The 22,159-nt window shown below is 36.1% G+C and overlaps 1 pseudogene; it reads right to left on the bottom strand.

Annotated features, from left to right (window-relative positions):
- Nucleotides 1–16,611: 16,611 nt before the first annotated feature.
- Nucleotides 16,612–16,710, bottom strand: LOC132283041 (small nucleolar RNA R71; annotated as a pseudogene).
- Nucleotides 16,711–22,159: the final 5,449 nt, after the last annotated feature.

Raw genomic sequence — 22,159 nt, 5'->3', positions numbered from 1 at the left:
CATCGGGAGAAGGAAGTCGTAGGCGAACATTGTCTGGAATTGAGTATGATAGTTTAAAGCGTTCTAAATTGCAAAGAGAAAGTTAGCATTTTATGTCATGCACTCTTTGTACAGGTTTTTTACGCAGAGGAGGTGAACCATACTCTGATTTAAAGCTTTGTTGGCTAGACTCACTATCTGTGTTGTCTTTATGAGAGGACATTGCAAAGTTGAGAGGATATGCTAGAGGGCTAAACAAATCAGCGACACCACTCACATTACTGTATAAACGTCTGGCCTCACTGCTACCAATAAAGATTTCGAATAAAGCCTCTGATGGACCAAAACAGGTAAAATAATAACAACGCTTGAAAAGAAAGGCAGAAGGGAAATTTGAAGAATCCAGTATGAAAGACAGAGATAGAGGAATATTATTCAATATAGAAAATAAGAAACTTACCAACTCTCTGTCAGTTGCTTTGAAGAGGATGATTAATTTCTCCCTCCAAGTTGATTTATAAAGAAGAAATAACGTACGAAATTGAATCCTCATGATATGCTTGAACGTGGTTAAAACTCGAGGACATGTAGAATTCAAATCGTGTAAGAATTCTAAAGGTACAAAAAATATATATATAAATATATAAAGTTCTGTTCGTACACTTTATCTAGAAAGCACTGTTTTTATATAAAAATATATTGTTATATAAATATATAAAGCTCTGTTTGTGTGTCATGTTGTACACTTTATCTAGAAAGCTAAGGTGTAGGGTAGGCGAGCAAAGCTTATCTAGAAAGCTGTGGTGCTAGAAGGGCGAGGAAGTAGGTCAGTAAGCAGGTCAGTAATTTATTGTTCAACAGTTTTTTTTAAAGAAAAAGATGACTTGGATGATTGATAAGTCAAATATTTGATGTCAAGAAACGTGATTGGCTCGCCCTTTGAGGTAAAATTTCAACTTCTTAAAATGCAATAAAAGTGTTGTTGGGAGACAATCACATATAACATTGTTATATGGATAATGACAGATCTATTTTTAAAATGAAAATTAAATGCATGAAAGTCAAACTTATGACTTCAGGAAACAAGGTTGGCTCGTTGTACTAGGAAAAGTAATCACTTTTTATATGAAAGTGCAATAAGCTTTAAAAGTCTTGGTAGGAAACAATTACTTTTTATGTGGATAAAGATTTATCTATATATAAGTAAAAAATTAAATACATTCATCTATAGTAATTGTATTCAAATAAAATTCTTTTTGATGTAGACTGATCTATATATATATAATTAAAATTAAATAGACGACTTGTAATGAATTGTGTATCGTTCCCAATTCTCAATACTGAGAACGGGGGGCAACTGATGAGGAAATTTGATATAGAAGCTGAATAGGTTGATTATGAATAGGATAAGATAAGATAAGATAAGGTGATTAATATTGTTCGCGTTACAATTTCAAAAAGTAGTTTTGATATGATAAGGTGAAATTATGATTCTCGGCAAAGAGTCTCCTCAGAAATTGCAACAAACTCCACGTCGGCAAATTATAAAAAGGAGGCGACCCACCAACCAGTGAGGTACGAGCAATATTGAAATCCACTTCATTAATTGCTTACTTTATTTTCTTCAGGAAACTGACTTTGCCATCGGAGGTTGTTTGGCAGGCACCCCACCGGTGTCAAGATAAAATGTTGTTGTTCCGAATCATTAGAGACCATTAATCATCAACAGATATAAATTGAAAAGTAAAATAAGTAAAGTAAGAGTGATGACACTAGGATTTTAGCGAGGAAACCAATTGGAAAACCTCGAAGATTTTTGCAGTCAGCGTAAAAAGATTCACCATGTACACCCTTTACTCTACCAAGACCTAATCTGCTGAATGTATCTGACTTTGCGACTTCACATCTAACAGCTCTCGACTTCAGACTTATACCTCGAACCCTATAGAAGGATTACTGCTAGATCAACAACACTCCGCAAGTGCCTTGATCCCTTCAAAGTGTGATCTGATAATTCTTCTTATTTGAATCTGAATTTGATGTAGAAGAAATAGATCTGCTTTTCAGAATTTCTGAATCTTCAATTATGCTTCAATTCTGATAAGATAGAGAACAACATTACTAAATCATTATTACATATGTGTGCGTGCTCTCAAAACAAAAACAGAAAAATCAGATTTGATTTTCTGAAAAATATCTCTCAAAAGTTTCTCTCAAAATAAAGAATTTTTATTCTAAAAAGCCAAACCTCAATGTTGAATAAAAGAGGGATTATATAGAAGTTCGGAAGACCTAAAAAATACTTGGAAACCAAGTCAAATTTGTGCATAAGTTTTTGGAAGAAAGTATACCCCCAATAGGAATCAAAACGGATCAGGAAGGTAAGTTACAAAACAGATCTGAAGACCTTGAACTGGTTCAGGGTGGTTTAACCGATTCAAGTTGGCCAGTGAATTTTCTTGACAAATCAACTTTGACACTTGAACTAGTTCAGGGTGGTTAGACTTGAAAAACACCAAAAACCTCAAAAGTTGAATCTGTTTCAAGATTCTTGAACCAGTTCAGGTTGGGCATAATGTAAAATCTTCCTAAAAACTTGTGTTTTGAACATCCCAAACTTCCTAAGTGTTCTCACACACTCACATACCTTTCTAAAACATTGTTCTCGTCATCCCAGAGTGTATTAAAGAATGAACACTTGAACTTCTTCAAATCTGCTTCCGATCTTGAATCTTGAAATTCTGAACCAAAATTTTACAACTTGATCGGACTTGTTTTGACAACGAAATTAATCAATTACAAATTATATGTCTCACAATGTAATGTAATTAAATTAAAAACATAGATAGCAAATTTGTTATATTGTATGTCCATGTCATGTTCTAGCGGTGACCATGCTTTTTAGATGGTACTCAACTCTTTCCCTCTAATTCTCTGTTATTCGTCTTCCATCCATATCCCTTCTCCCATTTTTGTAAATGCAATTAATAAAGGAAAATATTATCAATTAAAATTTGGTTCTTATATTTATTAATTTATTTTAAAATTTTATCTTCAATTATGTTTTCTCTAATGGTGCCCGGTGAACAAATTCTTGAGTCTGACACTTCAAATCCATCTTCTCTCCATAATTTTCAAGAAAAAAAAAAAAAGGGCTCGTGCCCATTTTTGAAGGAAGAGAATATTTTGGTATTCCTGGGTGTTAGCTGTAGTTTCAAACTTTCAACCAACTATCAAGTTTTTGTGCAGAGAGAAGAAGAATATGAAAAATGGAACAGAATAATCTTATTGATCCTCTGAATAATCTCTTTTACAATACCATTTGACATATTTATTTTATTCTCCTAAAAACCCATTGGACTTTTCAAAATATAAAATGTAAATTCCCCCTACACACCCCTTGAGGTTTGATAATATTCTACTTACACCCCTCTATGTTTCAAAGTAAGCACATGGAAGAATAATTTCATTTGTCCTTACTTTCCAAGATAGCATCATCATTCTAGATCACTGATCCTGATAATTCTGATCCGATGAGATTCATTTCCAAGGATGAAAAAATCCATTTGTACCTTTGCATAGAACAAGTTAGTCATGAGTAAATATAGTTATAGAGAGCCTTTTACTGACCTTACATGAGAGAAGTTATTGTTTCCTTGTTCAATCCCCACTAATTTTAGCATTTTTTTAACAAAATCAATATTTGCAACCATATATATATAGAAATAGTATATGGTACATATGCTAAACGAGGATAGGGATGGGATGAAATTTTCTGCCACAAATCGCCCTATTGCCGTCACTAGTTGGACTGCCATGAGAGGGCAGAAAAAAAGTAGCATAATTGGTTGGAGCAGAATTATTTGACCTGAATGAATCCAGAACACAAAAGAGTATCATGAATTTTCGGTAATTTTGGACCTGGACCTTCAATAAGTCAAATGTATCCCGTACTATTCACACTATTAGGAACTCCCAAAATATCATAGATATCATTTTCATGTACTAGATTATCTCTGCTAAAGATTGACACCTCAAAGTATCCGGCATAAACTTTGCAGATATTGGAATAAAAGTAACGAACCATATCCGGTGAGAAACCACCTTCCATTCGTGTAAAGAAGAGACAATTGTTCTTCTCAATGTACTCCACAAGTTTCTTCCCTGCACTGTCTCTTAGCTTGTTCAAACTTACATTCCTCTATATCTTGATCGGTTTATCCTTGTAGACATTATTGTAAGCTTTCCAAACGTGTTCATCGCAGAAGTGTTCTACAGTGAACTCAATCTTCCTAGTGGCTGAAATAGAGGGATACCCAGATAGTATCTCATATGGAGGAGATGTCATGGGAGATGATGGCGTATCCAAAGGAATGCGTAACTCATCCTAAGTCTCACGAATGACAATGCCGGTTCTAGCTCGGTGGTTTAGGAGTTGCAATTTCATTGCCTTTAGCTTCTTTAGACAACCTTGAAGCCATTTGATCTTCAAAAGATTAACTTTGAAACTTCAAAAGTCTTTCAGGAATTTCGTCTAACACTTGGTGTGCAAAAGTGTTCTACAAAAAGCTTGAATTTACTCCTTCCAATCCCCAAAACTCAATGACAATGCAATAGTAAAGACAAAACCACAACAAATTTAACCCTAAATCCTCAAGTTTCTTCACCATAATGAGCTTTGCAATAAAAACCCAACAAGTACCTCAAAGTTTCAATTCCAAACTCCAATTTCAAACACAACACAAATATTCTTTACCAATTTTTCAATGATGTCATAGATCACAATATTGTAATAAGGAAAGAAGATTATGATGCAAGTTATTGAGATATAGGATGATATGTATATATGTATGCAAGAGAGGAAATGGAGAGAGGTAAAAGCACAACCAAGGAGGGGTACAATGTGACCCAACAATGCAGTTAACTGAAGTACTTAAGTGCCTAGGTTTGGCATCTTGAAATGGTTCAAGGAGTGGAATCGGTTCAAGATAGGCAGTTTCAAATTCAAAGCCGCCTTGCATTCTTGAACCGGTTCAAGGTTCAATGTCATATAACCAGTTCAAGTCCTCCAAAATTGAATCCACAGACTAATATTTTTTAGACCTTTCCAAAAATAATCTTAAACACCCAATGATCAAAATAAAGAAACACAAACATCTTTTTGTTGTTTATGTGTGTGTGTGTTTATTTTATTTTTTAAATCAAAACATTAAGTAATTCAATCTCATAATTTTCAAGTCAACACACGATCCAAATTTTTAGAGAATTTTATGAATGTTTATGAACACAAATTTTCGACTCCACACATGTTTAAATATTTTTCAAATCTCAGAATTTCAGAATGCAATCACAACATAAAATCCAACTTGCTATTTTTGTAAAAAATTAGAGATTTATCTAGCAAGTTCACGTGTGTGTGAAATCCAATATCATCAAATTTCAATCAAATTTCATCAACTCATTGTCTAAGTCATATGAATCAAAAAACATCAAGATAAGATTATTTTGAGTAAATTTTCTAAGCAAGGCGGCTTTCACTCTAAAGAGCAGACGACAATTCCCTATTTCAACTTGTCTCAACCTTTCTTTTTATTCAAATAACTTCATTTCAAAGTCTAATATGAGCTTTTAACCCAAACTCAATAGGTAGTCTTTTCCTCAATAAAGATTTTAGCATTTTCAATTTGTTCTTTTCTTTTTCTGTTGAAAAAAAAAAAAATTTACTTTTATTTTTTATTTTCATGCTCTCTCTCTTTATATATTTTTTAAGAATAACCTTTATACCTTTTATGAGTAATACAACATAGTCAACAATCCAATGATTTTTAATTAATTTTCTCAGAGATGGACTAGTGCACAAAAAGATATGAACACAAGAGATTTAAATATAAAAATCACATAAACAAAGCAAATTATTTTTCATTGTATAGATTACAAACTAATAATATATTTTTTATCAAATCATCATGTGTCCCAATTTGCATTCATAGATATATCATAAATTCAACTGAAAGAATTTTTCACATATGATATTAAAAAAAATGATTAATGTTTCCCTAAAACCATAACCAATACCCTAGACTCTCAAAAAGTGATCTAATTGCAACAAATTTTTCAATAAACACATTTCATGATCACTCAACCATCCTAGGACTTAGTTTGTATGTTTTGCACCTAATGACCTTTTGGAAACTAATTCCATAGAGTCAATAGGTACATAATTGACTAAGTCTTCTTTCTTGATCTACACCATCTTCACTCTCAAATTTTGAACAGATTTTTCAAATTTGACTATCTTCTCAAGCAAATTATTAACCTTAGAATTTTTTGGTGAAACAAAATTCTGTTTTTTCTTAGTATGCACCCAATTCATAGCATGAAACCTATGAGAATAAATGTCAGAAAACCCTTTTTTTTTTTCTTATGAAAGCAATAATGTTGGTTATGTCCAATTTTACCATAGAAAGTGCAATGTAACACATCAGGCACACAAGACATATTAGAATGCAATGAATCAACTAAAATAGGATCAGGCACATTTTGATTAACAGGTTTCACAAAAATTAATTTACCTTAATTACTCGATGAGTCCTTAACAAATCCTAAGCCTGTTTTATCATTCACACTCTTACCAATATTTATCATCTTATTCAATTTTATTTGTCCACAAGTAAAAACAATCAATTTTTCTTGAGACATAGTCAATTTAACATCAAGAAAATTAACTCTAGATTCCAAATCCTTTTTCAAGGATTTAGTTATACTTACCTCCTCTTGAAGAAAACTTATTCCTTCATTGAGATCAGTGATGAGTGAATTGTTTTCCAAAGTATTCTTTTTCTTGTCATCAATCTATTTTCTCAATTCATCATTCTCTTCTTTGGCTTGAATAAGTTCCTTTGTTAACTTTTTAATCGCCAATTTAATTAACTTCAATAGTTTCTGCAAACATCTTCTTTAATTTTTCTTCATCCATCTCATCCTCTTGAACCTGCTCATCATGAACTTCATTGTTTTCAATATCTGAAATATCAGAATCAGAGAAGGTAATAATATGAGGACCTTTATTCTGAAATCAACAAAAGAAAAATCATTACAATCATCATGAGAAGATTCATTATCATTAGAAATAGAATTCTCAGAAACTGAAAATTTCATTATTTTTCCTTTATTCTTATCCCTTTGATCTTTCTTAGGACTAGGACAAACATTAGAAGTGTGACATTCGCTACCACAATTTCAGCAAGTACGTTCAGTTTCTTTAGACTCTTCCCCTTTCTTTTCATTTATCTCAAAATTTGACCCTTTTATCAAAATTTTGAAGATTGGCCCCATTGTCGTTCCTTCTTCTTTGTTGTCTTTTCAAAAACTGATTAAATTGTCTAGATATGAGAGCCACATCTTCATCAGAATTATCATCAATGTTATTAACTTGAGTTGACTTTAAAGTAAGATTTTTTTTTTTTTTGAGTTTGACTAAAATTCTGCATCTCAAAAAATTTCAAAGAACCCACAACCTCATCTACTTGAGCACTAGACAAATCCCAATGTTAAAAGATAGTTTCTACCCTTATTTAAAATATTTTAGGTAAAGATCTCAAGATTTTCTCACAGATTTTCTTATCACTAACTCTTTTGCCCAAGGGATGGTGTTCAGAAATAATTTCAAGAAGACTAGAATAAAAATTTAAAAAGTGTCATTTTCTTTCATCATAATGTTCCCAAACTTATGAGAAAGCATTTGAATTTTGGATACATTTACTTTCGAAGTCCCTTCATGAATAACCTGCAAAATATCCCAAACAGCTTTAGCAGTTTTACAATAAGAAATTCTAGCATATTCAGATGGAACAATAAAATTAATAATTGCATACAAAGCTTTTTCATTAGCATCATTACGCTCAGTTTCAAGTGCAGTGAAGGTGAAAGTATCTTTTAAAACTTGAACAACCTTACCATCCACAGTTTTTTCCTTAGTTAGAGGTGTAAAACATGTCTTAACAATAGCCCAGACTTTACCTCCTGAATTTTGCAAATAAGCTCTTATCTTTGATTTCCAAAAATTATAATTGTCACCTTCAAATAAGGGACCACGTTGATTAGATCCACCATTTTTCAAAACATAAGACATGATGAAAGAATTTTTGAAAATAAGCAAAAACTTCCCACTATGATCAACTCAAAGTGTAGAGATTAGCTCTAATACCAAATATAAGTTTTGCAGTGGAATAAATTGTGGAAAGTTTAAGTTTTTATCTTTCGTGCTTTACTATTCAATTAATTATATTAAAATTGATAAGCGCCGAATATTGCATATTCAAGCGCCCTTATTTGCGTTAGTTAAGTCCATTAGTTGTCTATACTGAATATATTAGCCTTAATTCCATTCTTTTGTCTATTTTCAGGTTGGTTCCCCAAAGAGAGTTAAAAGTGACGCTTTGATAAGTTTCTAAAGATCAGAGTATGCCGTTGCCGGGGACCGCCATTTTGGCCAAGTCTAGTGATCCATGGAACTCATAATGCTCGTTGCTCAAAGCTCTAGGAAGAAGGCTTGGGTTGTTAACCCGCGAAAAGGAGGTCCAATTGTAGCAATTTTAGTATAGGAGCCTAAGGCCCGCGGGCGCCCACCCAAAAGAGCAGAATGTTTGAGCATCGCGGGGGCCCGCCCTGCTGTAATACCCCTAATTTTAAAAGGATAGTCTCGGCATGTTATTTATTGTTTTATTTTATTTTGTGTGATTAATTGTGTATTTGCTTAAGTATTTTATTATTTTATTACTTGGTTTGATTTAACTATTTAATTGTTTTTATTTAATTGGTGATTTAACTATTTAATTGTGTATCTAAATTACATTACGTGAGTCATTGTTTTAATTGAATTTAGATGTTTTAATTATTTAACGTGGCTTTGTGAATTGGTAGTAGACATAGCGTTTATAAAATAGGTTTTGTTTATGGGCTGATTATGTTTAGGTTGAGGGTTTAATTGGACTTAGGTATTTTTGTTGTCTATAAATATGTACCATACGTCTAGCTAGGGTTTTAGAACCCTATTCATGACATTGGAGGTAGAGAGGGAACTTGGGAAAATGACGGTGGAATGCTAAAGGCAAGTTCTAATCCTAACTCTATTCCTTTGGCTCGTGTTCTTTGCATGTCTAATGCAACTCTAGGAATATATAAGGATTAAAATTAAATTAGTTTTCATGTTTCTGTTGTTTTAAACTGAACGTAGTCATGAGTTGTATACTGCTTGTTTTATATTTTTTCATATGTAACTCATACGCTAATTCATGTAAATTGATGTATAATTCATGTAAATTGATATATAAAGATTTTAGTTTAGTCTGGAACACATTGAAAAAACATTAAGTTAGGTTTGAGTTTCAGGGTTGATTTACTTAAACAGTAAGCATTGAGGAACTGTAAATTGCTCCTTTTGCATCCTTATTGCACAGTTCAGGTTTTAATTGTTGACGATTACTAAACAAAGGGTTTAATTGATTCTAGAACACAATGGACTTAGTATTAGACACCTAGGAGCTTTGGGAATGGAGGACAGATGATCAAAAAGTCAAAAAACAACTGGCGTTGGAGAAGACGGAAGCTGGGAAGAGTGGAGGCGGGTCCACCCTTCAATGGAGGCGGATCCATTGAAGTGAAGTCGGCTCCACACTTTAGTAGAGGTGGCTCCAAAAGGGTGGAGGCGGCTCCACTTGTTTTTGGAGCCTGCTCCATTGTTTTCTTCAGTTATTTTTTATTTTTTATTTTTATTTTTCTGCGATGTTTCAGCAAGGTTAGGCTACTGTGTATGGATTTTTGGGGTTTCAGACTTCAATTAGCGACTGTGATGGTGGGTTTTAGTTGGTTTAGAAGTGCAGGTTAAGGCACAGAAGGTGGTGTTCAGTTTTACATTGTTAGAAATTTGAATAAAAGAAATTGTTTAACAACTTGCAAATACTGAATTTAACTTTGGATTTTGAAACTGCCGGGACTTATTTTAGCAATGTTCTGTCCAGGATTATTTGTCTTTAATTATGTATCAATGATGTAAAATAAGCATGTCAAATTCTATATGTTTGTTATGCTTAGGGAGGATTAATTGATATGCAGATTTTTATTATCTCGCATCAATTGTTGGATTGGTATGGTATGAGCATGGTAGTTTATCTATTTCTTTTATTATGCTCGTCATGGAATTAATTGATGTATCTCCTTACTTAGATGTATCAATTACTGGAATAAGCATGTCAATTTTATGTGTCCCTACTTATGCTTAATATGGATCAATTGATAGTTACGTGTATTAATTGTTGTATCAACTGTTGGATGGTTGGATTATATGCACCGGTATGGGACGGTGGCATACTAGGTTTGGATTAGTTCAAATTGCTAAGTCCCACTTATATTGGAATAAGGGAACGGATTATATAAATGAAATCCTACTTATAATTAAGTCAAATAAGCTGCACAAGCTAAATGATTAATTCGATTACTTGCTATTTATGTTAAGTCAAAAAAGCTGCACAAGCTGAATGACTAACTGGACTTACTTTGGATGGATATGATGGACTTTAAATATATTTTTATGGTACCGTGATATGAGCTTGAGTCTCAAAGTCGTTGGTTAGGGAGCGTATATGCAGTAGGATGCGTAGCTGGATATGCTAGGTTGAGGTATATCTTGTTAGGCTTGGGTACTCATGCCCACTCAGGTGTACTTTACATGTTGCCGTCTACTCAGGTTGAGACCCCCTGCATAGTCCAGTGAGAGTCTTGTAGTGTGGATATATAAATATATACGGACTATATAGATATTGTTGAGTTAGTTAGAATATATATGTGTATCGAGTCTCTGCTTGGATTGTAGCAGGATAGAACTTGTTCGTGGGCCTGACCCACTTCTATTTTTCATGTACTCGTCAGTTCCAGACTTAGACCTGATCGTGCTGAGCAGAGATTTCTATTCACTCTTACGACGACGTAGGACTTCTCTCTATGGTTTCATTTTGGATGTTTTTATTTATTTATACTTTAGTTTGGATTTTCGTATTAAGGGTCCAATAGATGGATTCCCGAGTTATACTCTTGGAAGTTTTGGGAAGGAATAGATTATTTATTTATTGGTTGAGGATTTTTATAATTATTATTTCTTTCAGCTTTATTCTACTTCATATTTCATTTTATATTCTGTGTTCGTTTTAAAATACTTAAATTGTTTGATATTCCCTCGGGTTTGGGCTTGGGCCTAATCAACCTGTGTCTCGGATCCGAGGGGTATCACACCTGCGCCCGCGGGCGCCCGCCATTTCATAGACAAGTGAGTATATGTCTGCATTATTTCCTTCAAGGTTGTCCCCTTGACCCATTGTGTGGTCCTGAATTCTCCTAGGGATGTTAGGGCTCGAAAATGGAGGGAAAATGAGATTTTTTTGGCTAGATAGGGGTTTTGTGGCTATTGTTTTGGGGGGATCTCACATTTTTAGCAAGCTATAGAAAGAGAAATATTAGAAGGTAAGGGTTTTATGTGTTCTTGAGCTCTAGGTGCGAAAATGGAAGGGCTCCTCACCATTTCTCCTTCCTTTCTTGCATCCATGAGCAACTAACTCCCTATCTAGGGAGGTGATGAAGCCCTCTCTAGTAAGCATGTTCTAGTCTTGGTTTATTTTGGGGAAAATAATGTATATATGTGATTATTTCATAATCTAGAGGTTACACTTGATGTAATGAACCTAAATTCTTATAAATGATTGTGTTGAATCTATTATCTTGTCTTAGATCATATTTTCTCATGATTGTATGCCTAGCATTTTCATAGTGATAATGGAAATGAGATTGTGGAATGCTTTAATGGCATATTGTTGGAGAACCTTGATAGTCCATGGCTTAGGTCCTTCCTTTGATGTTCTATGCTTGATTTCTAGCTTCATGTGCTTTCATTATTTGATTAAGGGCTTGATAATCTCTAGCTTAGTGAGCATGTCTAAGGCTACACCCTAGTTTAGGTAGTTTAAACATATGAAACTTTGATAGGTTATTCTTGCCTTTTGATTTAATGAACTTTTTGAAGATAATGTAGCAACCATGTGTTGCTACATATCATGACCACTATATATATTGTTTTCCCATGTGAATCATATTCTAGCATGTTTATAGGGTAGGTAGTGGATTCACTTCCCTAGTCCTCTTTACCTAGATTTTTTTCCTCTAAATTTCCAGCAAATTCTCGTTTTATGCAATTTTAATTCCTAATTCTAATGATAAACCAATCAAAACTCTATACCCCTTTCATCATGCTAAAAGTAATTTTACAATCTTGGTTGCCATAAACTAGCAATCCCTGTGGTTCAACTTACCCGAACAATAGCCCTATTTTACAATGATTTGTACTATTGCAAAGGGTTAATTTATTATAGATCGAATCTTAACCAATCAATTTTTGCCACCGTTGCCTGGGATTGCAAACGGTTTTGTAACCGAGGTTTTAGGATTAACTTTGGTTTGATTGTGAATATTATGTTCTTGTAGATATTTTCTTGTCGGTTTTGATTATAGGGACTCAAGGCTTACAGAGGGAAGCTAGCAAATTTGTAACTCTAGACGACTTCAGGTAAGTTTTCGAAGTTCTAGTTTCAAAGTTGTGAATATCTTGCATGTGGCTAAACTAGAGATATTTAATTGTGAAGCCCTTGTCGAGGCTATTATTGTTTTATTGTTGTACAAAGCATCGGTCCGTGTCGTGGCCATTTACTTTCTATCTTGTTGATAATTGAGGAGAAAGGGAACATCATATGTGGAGGTTATGGTGCTGAATTGTTGTGTTAATTGTGTTGTGTGTTGTTGATGTTTGGTCGTCGGTCATTCTCCCTGCCAACTCTTGAATCGCCTATTGACATAAATTTGCTTGAAAGGACTCTTAGAAGAAACCTTAGGGAATCTGAAAATATAAGAGGAATTGAATTAGAAATTAATACAATGGCCGGAAATGAAGGAAATATCGGGAATGAGGAAATTAATAATGATAGGGCCAAAATTCTAAATATTGTTCCTATGACTCTTAGGGACCACTTCATCCCTACAACTTATGCCTCTCCCTCTTGCATAGTGATGTCGAACATCGAGGCAGCCCAATATGAGATCAAATCTAGCACCATTCAAATGCTTCCATCATTTCATAGCTTTGAGAATGAATACCCCTATAAGCATCTTGATGAGTTCATTGAAATCTGTTCTACCATCAAGCTTAGGGGCTTCCCTGAAAATGCTCTCCGTTTGCATCTCTTTCCATTCGCCTTAAAAGATAGGGCAAAATATTGGTTGAACTCCTTTGCTGCAAATTCCATCACTACATGGGCTCAATTGCAACAAGAATTCTTAAAAAAGTACTATCCAGTGAGTAAAACCAATCTAATAAAGCGTTCCATTCTTAGCTTTTCACAAAGCGATGGGGAACAACTCCATGAGACTTAGGAAAGACTACAAGATCTCCTTAGGAAATGTCCGCACCATGATGAGCACTGAAAAGTGCGCATTTAAACCCCTTAAGTTTAGGTATTCTAGGACCTTTATCTATCTTATTTTCCCACTTTAGATTGATTTTGTATTATTTCCATTTTCTGGTACTTATCCCCAAAATGAGCTAACTCAGCTAAATAAGAGCATAATTGAAGCAATCTTGAGATGAATTAAAGAAAGGAGCAAAGTGGGAGCAAAAGGAAGCAAGTGGTGGAAATTCAGCAAGTTTGATCGATCTCAGCAAATATTCGATCGATCAAAAGTTCATCGATCTCAGCATTCTAAGATGGATCTAAGCTCTTTTGTCCTCATTTAAAGATCCCACAAAGTTCAATCGATCCAACTTAATTCTGATCGATTGAAAAGATTCCATCGTATCCACTTGTACTACCCTACCTACCACATTTGTCTCTTTCCCAAAAATATCTTCAAAATATCTCAGATTTGTTTTTATCCAAAAAAGCGCCGCCATAGAGGATCGATCTAGCTTAAATTCGATAAATCTCAACCATGTTCGATCGATCTCACCACAAGTTCGATCGATCGAACTCTCCAAATCCCGAGAAAATCCAAATTCCAGCTCATTAAAAGTTCTTTCATATCCAATCATTGGAAAGAATATTGGTATACGAGCCCAGCTCATTTGGGGTGATATTTTGGCTTACCTATTTAAGGAATATGAGCCACTTTTTGAGATATACTTAATATACTTTAGAATAGAGAGGATGCACAATTTTCATATTCTTAGTAAAGAAAAAAAGAAAGGAGGCTAGAGGCATAAGCTTGGACTTCTTCTATCAACCAAGAAGAGGAGTAATCTCTACCATAGAGTTAGCCCTTGAGGGTTGGAGGACACCATCCATGAGTGGCTAGACATCCTTTTGGGGCTAGAGTTAGCCCTAAGCATACTTTCTACATCTTGATTTATGTATTTTTGAGGGGATTTGTATTTTAATACATGTTTTGACACTTATATATATATAGATCTTGTTTATTTAATGATTTGTGTGGTTTAATACTTCCAATTGATCATTTTATTCTATCCATATGTCTATGTATGCTAGAATAGATGTTCATGTGTTTATCTCTATTTCTTGTGTTATTGATGCATGTCTATGTGTATTAATGCTATAGATCTAGAGATTGTCAAGATATAGTGCCTAATGGAATGTTATTATGGTTCATTTGATGGTTCATACTCATTTCTTGATGGATTGTACCTCTCCCTTAGTTTAATTAGTCTAATTTCATGTCATTAGCTTAATTGTAGTGTAGTTGTAGTTTAGGTGTTAAATGGGAGGACAATCCATGATTGTTGTTTGATGTTCCATACTTATGAAAGCAAGTAACATATATCTCTAACCTTGTGATGTGTTTGGATTGTGACCTTAAAGCAATGATTAATGGCTTAATTTTATATATTGTGCTATCCACCATGTTGCTTAGACAATATATACTTAATTTGTCATCCATGCTTGTTGAAACAACCACACACACACACTATGTTGCAGTACATGTTTTTCCCCTCATTAATCATTTATTATGGGTGTAGAAAAGCTATGCTTAGTGGTGATCTCTAAACCCCAAGATCTCTCTCTTATTTTCTCTCCATTACATTTAATTGCCTACTTTAGTTTAAATTGCATCTTAATGTAATTCAACAACCAACCAATCTTTTGATCACTCGACCTACTAACCCTAATCTTGATTCCTCAACCTAGTACGACCCACCATTCCCTTGGGACGATCCCTACTTGCCCTAACTATATTTTTAGTGAAAGGTAGTAATGGTAATTTCTAAATGTAAAACTTTGCCACATTCATTATAGCTCTACACCATTATCTTTTGGTGCACAAATTATGGGTTTGGGTTGACGCCCCGAGCCACACCAAGTTTTTGGCGCCGTTGCCGGGGATTGATTGAAGGCAACGTCGTATTTGTGAAATCAATTAGGAATTAGTACTCTTTTGATCGTGTCTTTACTTTGTTTTCATTTTGGTTTCTTATTGTGTTGGTTCTTGTTTGACTAGGTGCATTAAAAAGAAGGTGAGCAAAGGAGCATTTCAAGCAAGAAGCTAAGCAAAAGCAAAGGAAAAAGGCTAAAAATCTAAAAAATTTGCAAGGCTAAAAATTGAAAATTGAATTGAAGTGCTAAAAGACCCTTTGTGAGCTCTTTCTTACCTGAGTCTCTAGTTAAATCGTCGGACCACGTGGAGGCTTATATTTCAATTCTTAGATAAATCGTAAGCCCACGTGGCGGCAATTTATCTTTTCTTGCATATTGTTGATAGCATGGGAGTATGGGAACATTGTTTGTGGAGGAAGTTTGTTGATTGTTGATTTATTGCGAAGGTAAAATGTTTGTTCATTACTTGTTGCTTGTTGTGTTGCATTGTGCATGCATGGTCGTAGATCATTATAACCCACTCTTGTCCCTCTAAATTTTCATCTTGAATCCGTTGTTCGAAACCCTAGGAGAAGAGGAAGTTCTAGTCAATCCATTTCATTAATGGAATGACATAATGAGGACCATGTGGAAGACCTTAGTCACATAGACCAACAAGGCATCCTCCACTCCAATGTGCATCATGATAACCTGCAAGTACCATTAGGCATGCCGAGGCCATTCGTTCATCCACCACAACAACAAGGCCAAGTTCCATTGGGAATGCCAAGGCCAATCTATGCTCCACCACCTCCCATCATTCAAGGCAATCAAGGTGCCCATGTTGCACTTCTAATTGCTAATCCTCCCCTTGCTTTAAGAGATCACTATGTGCCTAATGAATACAATGCACATGCATTCAATTGCCACCATTTAAAGCACACCACTATGAGATCAAACCACAAACCATTCAAATGCTTCTTAATTATCATGGACTTCCAAGTAAAGAACCCTATAAGCATTTAGATGAGTTTCTTGAAGTATGTTCCACCGTGAGATACACGGACATGCCGGAAGAGGCTTTAAGGCTTAAACTTGTTTCATTCACCTTTAAAGACAAGGCAAAATATTGCTTTAACAATCTTAGAACTTTTTCAATTACTTCTTGGGCAGAAATGCAACAAGAGTTCTTGAAGAAGTACTATCCGGTTTCTAAGACCAATGCTATGAGAACCTCAATTCGAGAGTTTTCACACGGGGATGGGGAAACGTTCCATGAGGCATGGGAAAGATTCAATGAATTGCTTAGGAAGTGTCCACATCATGACATGCCCAAATGGCAATTAGTTCAATATTTCTTCGAGAGCTTATCGGATAATTACAAGGGCATGGTTGATGCTTCCATGGGTGGCTCTTATATTGATAGGCATGAGGATGACGTGTGGCGTCTTTATAAGAGCATGAGTGAGAATTCTTTGCATCGAACTTTATCTTCTAAGAATGGTAGGAATTTAAGTGGAAAGAAGAGTGTTGGCTTACATCAAGTCGACCATTCTAATGAAATAGCCGCCGAGATGAAATCCTTATCTCAAAGGTTTGATCAATTCTTGATCAACCAAAACTCGGCAAATCAAGTATCTTCCATCCCTAACCATTCCCATCATGCATCCAATGAGACATGTATGACTTGTTCAAGTGTTTTACATTCTACTTCCAATTGTCCTCGTGGACATGTGCAAAATGAGCATCATGAACAAGTCAATGCAGCTTTTGTTAATCAAGGGAACAACCCTTATGGCAATCATTATAATCCTAGTTGGAGGAATCACCCGAATTTCTCTTGAAGAAACCAAGGGGAAAGCTCAAACCCTTCCCAAGGTGGTTTCCAAGGGAAATATGTTCCACCTCCAATGCAAAGCCAAGGTTTCTAAGGATATAGACCATATCAATCATAAGGAAATCAATTTTCTAATTCTTATTTTCCTAATCAACCATCATATTCTCAAGGAAATGCTAGGAGTCCCGCTTTTGAAGAGAAAGTTTTGATCGCTCTAGGCACTTTAGAGGCGAACACTCAATTGCTTCATTCTCATTCTCAATCTATTGCTAACCTAGAAACCCAAGTAGGGTAAATAGCTAGTACTTTAAATGCTAGAGAGAAAGGGAAAATGCCTTTGAATGCCCTACAAAAGCAACAATGTGTTGTGGAGACTCATTCCTCATCGGAAGGTCATACAATAGAGCATGTCAACGCAGTGACTACCTTGAGAAGTGGGAAGATTGTGGACAACCAAGTGGGTACGTCCAGTGAAGAGAGTGAACCGGTGCAACCACAAGTTGACACCCGTCCCGTTTCTCATCCTATTCCTCCTTCATTGTATATGCATGATCTTTCAAATGAGAATATCTTGAAAAGTGATTTGAAAAATGATTTTAAAAAGAAAAATGTGTAACATGATTTCAAAACTTCTTATGTTGAAGAGACTTCAAAGAAAATTTCTGAAAAGGTTTTTGAGCCAAGAGCTTCATTCTCGGATGCCTTAAAATGATCCATTTCAATTGACAAGCAAAAGGTCAAAACAAATGAAATTATTGATGTGTTTAGGCAAGTGAAAGTCAATCTTCCACTTTTGGATGCAATCAAGCAAATTCCGGCTTATGCCAAGTTTTTAAAAGACTTGTGCACCCAAAAGAGGAAAAACAAAAGCCAAACACCTAGGAAAGTGGTCTTAACCGAGCAAGTAAGATTAATTTTGCAGCATAACACTCTTCCAAAGTTTAAGGACCCCGGTTCACCTACCACTTCACGCATCATTCGAGATCATATCATTAATTGGGCTCTTCTTGACTTAGGAGCAAGTGTTAATCTTCTTCCATACTCGGTATATGTAAAATTAGGCTTAGGAGACTTGAAACCGACGTCGGTGGTTTTGCAACTTGCCGACAAATCCATCAAGAAGCCTAGAGGTATCGGTATATGTAAAATTCTTCTTCCCTGTTGATTTCATTGTCATTGACACGGAACCAGTCCCAATTCCTAAAAGGCAAATTCCCGTTATCCTTGGCCGTCATTTCTTGGCAACCGAGAATGCCAAAATTAATTGTAGGACAGAGATATTGAAGATCTCATTTGGCCACATGAAGGTGAAGTTGAATATCTTCAATCCGACCCCCAATTCATTTGACAAGCATGAAGAATTTAATGTTGTAGAGAGATGTCATGACCTTAAATATGAAGGAATTGAGTTTTTGTATAAGACAGAAGTTCCAAAAAGTCCATTTTTAACCCTGAATCCCAAGAAAGTTGTTTCAAAAGCTTGTTTTGAAAGGGCGTGGATGCCCAAAGATCATTGTGACCAAGGACCAAAATTTTTTTTTGAGCTTAATCCAACAAGTTCTCTAAGGAAACATTTGTTGGGTGGAGTTCAAAGCACTTATCACTCCATCAAGGAGGGGATGCACTACAAGATGTTTGACCCGGGCTAAAAGAGCCCAACGTCTTGCTAGAGACATTAAAGACTAGCAAGGCATTTCATAGGGTGTCAAAACCCTATTCCTCCCTCATTTCTATCTTTAATTTCATTTCTTGCGAAGTCTAGATATTTGGTTTAGGTTCATATGCAGTGCTAGGAACTGTGATTAGGATTGCATACACTTTCATGTTGAAAATGAGTATTTTACATAAGTTCGATCGATCTCCAAGGAGGTTCGATCAATTGAACTCCACACCAGCATCCAATCACCTATCTGTCCAATCATTTGAAGAAAACCTGCATATTTCAGCTCTCTGTCCCATCGTTCGAACTTATTCCTAGATCGATTTTCAGTTCTTCGATCGATCTAACTTCATCTTGGATCAATCTGCAGTCTTAACACTTAGAAAATTTTTGAACCTGCATCAAAAGGCTCTCTGTCCCATTGATCGAACATGTCTGCAGGTTTTTGCATGTTCGATCAATCGGAGTCATTCTTCGATTTACTATTTAAAGTTTATCTTGTTTTGAATTTTAAATTTAAAATAATAAATACTTTATTTTGTTTATTTAAAAATAAAAAAATAAAATAAAAAGTAAAAAATAATAATTTTCAGAGCCTTCAAAACAATTTGTGAGTAGAGATCGATCATAGTTCGATTGATCTGATATTTCAGTTTGATCGATCGAATTGGTTACGAAATGTTTTTAAAAATCAAATCTAGGGTTGTTAGATCGATACCACAGATCGATCTAACACTCTTTCCCTCATTCCTCGCTGCTGCAACTTACCTCCTCACCTCCGACGAACTCTCCGGTGAGTCCATCTCACCTTGAATCTCATTCCTTCATCTAGGATCTCAAATCTTATCTTTCTCTCATCTCATCTCTCGGTTTGAGGTAAGATCCGAACCTATCTTTTTGATTCAAGCTCTAATTTCTTGAATCCATGCTCTAAATGTTAGATCTAAGGTGTTTTGAAGATGAATCTTGCCATTGATGACATTTTGAAGCTTTGTATATATGTATATGGTTTTATATGTTTTTGATTTTTGATTTTATTTTGGGGGTCATGGGCCGAATCAAGTGACCAATGTTGATGCTTTGTTGTGTAGATAGGCCCACGACCATGTTCGTGAAGGCCCCGTGCCATTCACATCACAGATCTGTGACTTTTCAAGTCTCACCTTACAGTTCGATCGATCAAACTTTTTCTTCGATCAATCTGTAACAGATCGATCTCACTTATTCTCGATCGATCAAACTTGCATCGATCTCACATGTTTGTGATCGATTGAAATTCACAGATATACTTCACACATTTCACACACCATCTCTTCTGTTTTATGCTATCTCATACATGACCAATGTCTGTGTTTTTCACATTAGATGCATTCCATACTTATACTGTCTAGCATACTTCACATCATGTCACTCATTCCTTGTCACTTGCATAGATTCATGTTCCTTATCTATTTTGTCTATCTTATTTGACATACATGATTCTCTCAATTGTGCTTTAATTCTTTATACCGGCACTAACTTCCTTTTTGCAAGTTTTCCTTTTATTTTGCAGGCCATGGCTAGGGTAAAGACTGCTGCTCATGGACATTATCACCGCAGGGCCAGGCAGAGTTTGGACGATGAGGCAGGTCCATCTCATGCCCAGGACCCCATTCAGGAGGAGCCAGCAGAGCCCACTCCACCTCAGTCTCTATCCGACAGTCGACTATAGTCTTCAGCCGAGGCATCTTCTTCACAGGCTGACGTTGAGACTGAGCATTTACCATCTCTATCACCACCGCCAGCTCAGCCAGGCCAGCACTTATACTGGCCATTACTGAGATACTCACACCTTCAGGTGGCGCATGAGTCGGTCTTTGACATAGACTACTTCTCTCACTATATTCTTACCAGAGCAGCATATAACGATATAGACCATAGGGGCATCTCAGCCATGCTAGCCCCTGTCACATACCCAGTATACCAGAGGTTGGTCCGGATGTTCTTCCAAAACCTCCGACTTGCCCTGAGTAACCTGGCGGAGCTGCAGACTACCATCGACAGCCACCCTATCAGTATCACGGTGGACACTCTTTCCAAATCCTGCCGTTGTCCACACGTCTGCCTTCCCGATCTCCAGGATACCTATCATACTCTATGAAGGCCCAAATATGCAGATATGGCGGTTACACTCATAGGTCACTATGCTGGTGGCGAGACTTTCGCCACCCGGACTTTTCTGCCAGATAACCTTGGTTTTTCGATTCAGTGCTATATCGAAATGTTTTCATGGCCGGCCACAAGATACAGAGGCGCGGCGACTATCTTACAGCTTTATACACCTTCTATACAGGGCACTGGCTGTCTGTACCTGCGCTCATTTGGAGCATTATGATGGAACTGTAAATTAACCATATTAGCAAGGCCAAGCCCAAAAGGGCTAAGTATCTCCCATTCGGCCATCTCATCACATAGATTCTGAGAGACCAGCGCTATCCCTTCCAGCCATGGGAGCATACTAAGTCTAGGGCAGGACGACGCAGTCGAGGTAGCTGAGGAGCTAGAGAGAGAGGAGATGGAGCAGGCAGCAGCAGCAGCAGTAGCGTAGGTGGCGGATGATGTACCAGTTGATCCGGCTGCCATGCACATGGATATTGACTTGGAGTAGCCTACAGAGGACCAGGAGCATCACTCTCCGGCTGGGTCGCCCATTCAGGATGAGGAGTAGGCTCAAGATCATCATTCTCCCGCTCCAGCGGTACCTGAAGCTCTAGCACAAACACCCGGCTATGGAGAACGACTCCAGGCTTTGGAGGATGCTGTAGTATCTATCCGCGTTGACACGGTCTCTATCCGAAAGGATGCTGTCTCCATCCGAGCTGACATTTCATCTCTCCGTACCGATGTCATGGCTGCGTTGCGAGACTTATCTCGAGATATCCGTAGAGCACGCCCTGCCCATCCTACCTCCTCTTCCTGATCTCTCTATCCCTTTACTCCTATCATTTTATATTTCTGTGATACATTATTACTGTTACTCTATTTTTGCGGCCAGTCTGTTGGCCCTGATACTGTGATATGATGTATATTATTTTTTTTTATACATGCTATATTCTAGAAGTCATACCATGTATTGATATATCTGTTTGTGATTGACTCTATCAGGTGCATCCCAGTGACTTCAGTGAGAGAGAGTACTACCCAAAATTTTCAGGACCACCTTTATACTTCTCTCTATTTTCAGTTGCTATCCCATTTACACTTGCATGTCCACTGTGCACTATTATTATCCCTCTTGTTATC

This window comes from Cornus florida, unplaced genomic scaffold (assembly GCF_030987335.1).
Source record: "Cornus florida cultivar Cherokee Brave unplaced genomic scaffold, ASM3098733v1 CherokeeBrave_3.0.0_Hap2_Chr01, whole genome shotgun sequence".
NCBI classification, from domain to species: domain Eukaryota; kingdom Viridiplantae; phylum Streptophyta; class Magnoliopsida; order Cornales; family Cornaceae; genus Cornus; species Cornus florida.
The sequence above is the reverse complement of the archived record's forward strand: the minus strand, read 5'-3'. Positions and strand labels throughout refer to the sequence as shown.